The sequence below is a fragment of the Pseudophryne corroboree genome, chromosome 1 (assembly GCF_028390025.1).
Source record: "Pseudophryne corroboree isolate aPseCor3 chromosome 1, aPseCor3.hap2, whole genome shotgun sequence".
NCBI classification, from domain to species: domain Eukaryota; kingdom Metazoa; phylum Chordata; class Amphibia; order Anura; family Myobatrachidae; genus Pseudophryne; species Pseudophryne corroboree.
Genome location: NC_086444.1, coordinates 377,237,277 through 377,244,392, shown reverse-complemented (window position 1 = coordinate 377,244,392; position 7,116 = coordinate 377,237,277).

The following is a 7,116-nucleotide window of genomic DNA, read 5'->3' as shown; positions in this document are numbered from 1 at the left end:
TTACCATCTTTTGGGGGTGTGGGGCATTTAGGATCAATAAATGATTGCTTCCATACACTGCCCAATTATCATTCAAACTAGCCCACTGGTTGGAACGATATTCTGGTGTATGGCCAGCTATGAGCATATTTGTCTATACTACCCGCACACAAATAGGTGACTCTCCCTTCTGACACTCACTCTTTTCAGCTGTATCGGCTATTAATTAGAATGTAAATGCTCACTGTTATGCACACCAGTGCCTGCAGGAATGTACTGGTGTCTGAACAGAGAGGGATGCAAAACAAATGAACTCACAGACAGACTGGGAAATATGACATAACGTACACAGAAGGTGATAGGGTAACAAAACCAACACAGAGTGAACAGAGAAGCCCAGAGGCTAAGAAACTGGGTGTCTCCCTAGTATTAGAAATGCTCAGATGGAAAAAGCAAGATGTTGTGTTTTAATACGTAGAGAACCCGAAATGCTGTTGCTAAGGGCAACAGCAAAACCCTAAAGGGTTACCAACGGGTGTGGCAGTAAACTCCTTGGTCAGAGATGGAATAATAGACACAAGGAGAGTCTCCACAATCCTAATTCTCACTTGCAGGGCCCAGGTTCAGCTTACTGCCACTAAACTGACACATGGACGCCCTGCACAGTGAGAGAGGATTATGCAGGCAGGTCTGAAAGTACAGCCACAAACCTGCTGGGTTCACAGAATAGCAAAAGAACCTCAGCAGGCTAAATGACTGACTCCAGTCTTACTGCTAGGTCTGGATTGGCAGAGTGTAGTACCAAATCCCCAGGCCTATTTGCAGTAAGCAACAACAAATACAAAGCTACACAGTACTGGCTAACTTTCAGGAACTGACTAACCAACAAAGATTCAGCAGCATCTGCTTAACCTGAGAAGAGGCCTTATAAAGCAGGTGCTGTCCACGCCCCCCTCAGACCTCACAGACTGTGAGCACAAAAACCAGCACCGGATCCCCTGCCTGTAACCACTGCATAGCAAAAGACCCGAACCGGAGTATCAGCTGCGCTCAGGTTACTCCGCTAGCACTTGTCTCCCGGTTGCCATGACGACGTGGCAGCACAGGGCAGGAGACCCTAACAGTACCCCCCCTCTGACAAGGGGTCAAAGAACTGCGAGAAGAAAGAGCGTATCAGTCTGGGGGCATGAAGATCACAACTGCGCACCCTCGACCGCTCCTCCGGGCCATACCCATTCCAGTGCACCAAAAATGACAGCCGAACCCGAACCATCTTGGAGTCAAGAATCCTTTCAACAACAAACTCCCTCTGGCCACGTATCAGAAGAGGGGAAGGTCTTCCTCTGGAAGAAGGATTACTAATCGCCCGTTTTAAAAGGGAACAATGAAATGTTTTATTGATACCCAAAGAACGGGGCAGATCTAACTGAAATGCCACCGGATTGATAACCCTGGTGATCTTATAAGGGCCGATGAACCGGGGGCCTAACTTATGAGATGGCTGTCTCAACTTCAAATTCTTGGTAGACAACCAGACGAAGTCTCCTAATTTGAAGCTGCAGGGTCTTTTCCGCTTATTAAAAACCCTTTTGGTCACTAATGACACAGACACAAGGGCTTTCTTCACTTTCCTCCAAATACCTCTAAGGACCGAAACGACAGAGGAACCACCAGGCGTGGAGTCCAGGGGGTCAAAAGAATTGGCCTTAGGATGATGCCCATACACACAAAGGAAGGGAGAGATCCCTGTAGCAGAGTGAGCCGCGTTGTTATAGGCAAACTCCGCCATTGACAGATGAGCAACCGTCAGTCTGACACTTGGAGACATAACACCTGAGGAACTGCTCCAAGGACTGGTTCACCCTTTCAGTCTGCCCATTAGACTGCGGATGGTAGCCTGACGACAAGCTGACAGAAATCTGGAGATCGGAACAAAATGCCCTCCAGAATTTGGCCACAAACTGGGATCCGTGGTCAGAGACCACATCAAGTGGCAACCCGTGGAGACGCACAACATGCAGCATAAATAATTCAGACAGGCGTCTGGCCGATGGCAGCCCAACCAGTGGAACGAAGTGCGCCATCTTCGAAAACCTGTCAACGACAACCCAGATGGCTGTCATCCCCGAGGATTTGGGCAAGTCCACAACAAAATCCATTGAAATGTGGGTCCATGGCTTAGATGGAATAGAGAGTGGATGTAATGGGCCAACAGGAACCCCTCTAGGAGTCTTATTTCGGGCACAGATGTCACATGCCCGAACCCACTGATCCACATCCTTAGCCACCGAGGGCCACCACACCGCCCTAGATAGCAACTCCCGAGTTCTGGCAATACCCGGGTGACCTGCCGACTTCTTGGCATGGAATTCCAGGAACACTCGCTGTCTTAACCTAGGAGTCACAAACAAAAGACCTACCGGAAGGTCTGGAGGAGCCTGCTCCTGTGCTCTAAGGATAATGACAAGAGGTCCTGGGTAATGCCCACTTTAATACATGATGGGGACACAATGGGCAATGGCTCCTCGGTGGTCTCCTGGATTGGAGCAAAACTCCGCGAGAGCGCATCAGCCTTGATGTTTTTTGACCCAGGGCGATATGTTATCAAAAAATTAAAGCGAGCAAAAAACAAAGCCCATCGTGCCTGCCTGGCATTGAGACGCTTCGCTGACTCTAAATATGCCAAATTCTTATGGTCGGTGAGAATTGAGACCACAAACTTAGCCCCCTCAAGCCAGTGTCTCCACTCCTCGAGTGCATCCTTAATAGCCAACAATTCCCGGTTACCCACGTCATAATTCATCTCGGCAGGCGAAAATTTACGGGAAAAGTAAGCACAGGGATGAAGGCGATTATCAGACACTCCCATCTGAGAGAGCACTGCCCCAATACCCATCTCAGAGGCATCCACCTCCACCACAAAAGGACGCTCTGGATCTGGGTGTCGCAGCACCTTGGCCGAGACAAATGCCCTTTTGAGACGGGCAAAAGCTGCTTTGGCCTCACGAGACCAGTGAGCAACATCCGCCCCTTTCTTAGTGAGTGCCACCAAGGGCGCCACTATAGGCGAAAATCCAGCGATAAATCGTCTATAAAAATTTGCAAAGCCCAGGAAACGCTGAAGCGCCTTCAAACTAGTGGGCTGCACCCAATCCAGGACTGCCTGTACCTTGGAACCCTCCATTTGGAAACCTTCTGGGGAGATAATATATCCTAGAAATGCGATTTGCTGAACTTCAAATTCGCACTTCTCCAGCTTCGCCCCAAGCCGGTGGTCTCTGAGTTTCTGGAGGACTAAGCGTACATGCTTCCGATGTTCCTCCAGGGAATGGGAGAAGATTAGGATGTCATCTAAGTATACAACTAAGAATCTATCCAAATATTCCCTGAGCACATCATTCATGAAATCCTGGAAGACTGCCGGGGCATTACAGAGCCCAAAAGGCATCACCAAATATTCATAATGCCCTGAGTGGGTATTAAAGGCAGTCTTCCATTCATCCCCCTCTCTTATTCGGATTAGATTGTACGCACCGCGTAGGTCAATCTTAGAAAAAATAAGAATTTACTTACCGATAATTCTATTTCTCGTACTCCGTAGTGGATGCTGGGGACTCCGTAAGGACCATGGGGAATAGCGGCTCTGCAGGAGACAGGGCACAAAAGTAAAAGCTTTAGGATCAGGTGGTGTGCACTGGCTCCTCCCCCTATGACCCTCCTCCAAGCCTCAGTTAGGATACTGTGCCCGGACGAGCGTACACAATAAGGAAGGATTTTGAATCCCGGGTAAGACTCATACCAGCCACACTGTACAACCTGTGATCTGAACCCAGTTAACAGCATGATAACAGCGGAGCCTCTGAAAAGATGGCTCACAACAATAATAACCCGATTTTTGTAACAATAACTATGTACAAGTATTGCAGACAATCCGCACTTGGGATGGGCGCCCAGCATCCACTACGGACTACGAGAAATAGAATTATCGGTAAGTAAATTCTTATTTTCTCTGACGCCCTAAGTGGATGCTGGGGACTCCGTAAGGACCATGGGGATTATACCAAAGCTCCCAAACGGTCGGGAGAGTGCGGATGACTCTGCAGCACCGAATGAGAGAACTCCAGGTCCTCCTCAGCCAGGGTATCAAATTTGTAGAATTTTTCAAACGTGTTTGCCCCTGACCAAGTAGCAGCTCGGCAAAGTTGTAAAGCCGAGACCCCTCGGGCAGCCGCCCAAGATGAGCCCACCTTCCTTGTGGAATGGGCATTTACATATTTTGGCTGTGGCAGGCCTGCCACAGAATGTGCAAGCTGAATTGTACTACACATCCAACTAGCAATCGTCTGCTTAGAAGCAAGAGCACCCAGTTTGTTGGGTGCATACAGGATAACAGCAAGTCAGTTTTCCTGACTCCAGCCGTCCTGGAAATCTATATTTTCAGGGCCCTGACAACATCTAGCAACTTGGAGTCCTCCAAGTCCCTAGTAGCCGCAGGTACCACAATAAGCTGGTTCAGGTGAAACGCTGACACCACCTTAGGGAGAAACTGGGGACGAGTCCGCAGCTCTGCCCTGTCCGAATGGACAATCAGATATGGGCTTTTGTGAGACAAAGCCGCCAATTCTGACACTCGCCAGGGCCAACAGCATGGTCACTTTCCATGTGAGATATTTCAAATCCACAGATTTGAGCGGTTTAAACCAATGTGATTTGAGGAATCCCAGAACTACGTTGAGATCCCACAGTGCCACTGGAGGCACAAAAGGGGGTTGTATATGCAGTACTCCCTTGACAAACTTCTGGACTTCAGGAACTGAAGCCAATTCTTTCTGGAAGAAAATTGACAGGGCCGAAATTTGAACCTTAATGGACCCCAATTTGAGGCCCATAGACACTCCTGTTTGTAGGAAATGCAGGAATCGACCGAGTTGAAATTCCTCCGTGGGGGCCTTCCTGGCCTCACACCATGCAACATATTTTCGCCAAATGCGGTGATAATGTTGTGCGGTCACCTCCTTCCTGGCTCTGACCAGGGTAGGGATGACCTCTTCCGGAATGCCTTTTTCCCTTAGGATCCGGCGTTCAACCGCCATGCCGTCAAACGCAGCCGCGGTAAGTCTTGGAACAGACATGATCCTTGCTGAAGCAAGTCCCTTCTTAGTATCTCTTGAAGTTCCGGGAACCAAGTCCTTCTTGGCCAATCCGGAGCCACGAGTATAGTTCTTACTCCTCTCCGTCTTATAATTCTCAGTACCTTGGGTATGAGAGGCAGAGGAGGGAACACATACAACGACTGGTACACCCACGGTGTTACCAGAGCGTCCCAGCTATTGCCTGAGGGTCTCTTGACCTGGCGCAATACCTGTCCAGTTTTTTGTTCATACTGGACGCCATCATGTCCACCTTTGGTCTTTCCCAACGGTTCACAATCATGTGGAAGACTTCCAGATGAAGTCCCCACTCTCCCGGGTGGAGGTCGTTCCTGCTGAGGAAGTCTGCTTCCCAGTTGTCCACTCTCGGAATGAACACCGCTGACAGTGTTATCACATGATTTTTCGCCCAGCGAAGAATCCTTGCTGCCATTGCCCTCCTGCTTCTTGTGTTGCCCTGTCTGTTTACGTGGGCGACTGCCGTGATGTTGTCCGACTGGATCAGCACCTGTTGACTTTGAAGCAGAGGTCTTCCTAGGCTCAGAGCATTGTAAATTGCCCTTAGCTCCAGTATATTTATGTGGAGAGAAGTCTCCAGACTTGACCACACTCCTTGGAAATTTCTTCCCTGTGTGACTGCTCCCCAGCCTTTCAGGCTGGCATCCGTGGTCACCAGAACCCAGTCCTGAATGCCGAATGTGCTGCCCTCTAGTAGATGAGCACTCTGCAGCCACCACAGAAGAGACACCCTTGTCCTTGGAGACAGGATTATCCGCTGATGCATCTGAAGATGCGATCCGGACCATTCGTCCAGCAGATCCCACTCGTGAAATCTGCCGAATGGAATCGCTTCGTAAGAAGCCACCATTTTTCCCAGGACTCTTGTGCATTGATGCACTGACACTTGGCCTGGTTTTAGGAGGTTTCTGACTAGCTCGGATAACTCCCTGGCTTTCTCCTCCGGGAGAAACACCTTTTTCTGGACTGTGTCCAGAATCATCCCTAGGAACAGCAGACGTGTCGTCGGAATCAGCTGCGATTTTGGAATATTTAGAATCCACCCGTGCTGTCGTAGAACTACTTGAGATAGTGCTACTCCGACCTCCAACTGTTCTCTGGACCTTGCCCTTATCAGGAGATCGTCCAAGTAAGGGATAATTAAGACGCCTTTTCTTTGAAGAAGAATCATCATTTCGGCCATTACCTTGGTAAAGACCCGGGGTGCCGTGGACAATCCAAACGGCAGCGTCTGAAACTGATAGTGACAGTTCTGTACCACGAACCTGAGGTACCCTTGGTGAGAAGGGCAATTTGGGACATGGAGGTAAGCATCCTTGATGTCCAGGGACACCATATAGTCCCCTTCTTCCTGGTTCGCTATCACTGCTCTGAGTGACTCCATCTTGAATTGAACCTTTGTATGTAAGTGTTCAAAGATTTCAGATTTAGAATAGGTCTCACCGAGCCGTCTGGCTTCAGTACCACAAATAGTGTGGAATAATACCCCTTTCCTTGTTGTAGGAGGGGTATCTTGATTATCACCTGCTGGGAATACAGCTTGTGAAATTGTTTCCAATACTGCCTCCCTGTCGGAGGGAGACGTTGGTAAAGCAGACTTCAGGAACCTGCGAGGGGGAGACGTCTCGAATTTCCAATCTGTACCCCTGGGATACTACTTGTAGGATCCAGGGGTCCACTTGCGAGTGAGCCCACTGCGCGCTGAAACTCTTGAGACGACCCCCCACCGCACCTGAGTCCGCTTGTACGGCCCCAGCGTCATGCTGAGGACTTGGCAGAAGCGGTGGAGGGCTTCTGTTCCTGGGAAGGGGCTGCCTGCTGCAGTCTTCCCTTTCCTCTACCCCTGGGCAGATATGACTGGCCTTTTGCCCGCTTGCCCTTATGGGGACAAAAGGACTGAGGCTGAAAAGACGGTGTCTTTTTCTGCTGAGATGTGACTTGGGGTAAAAAGGGTGGATTTTCCAGCTGT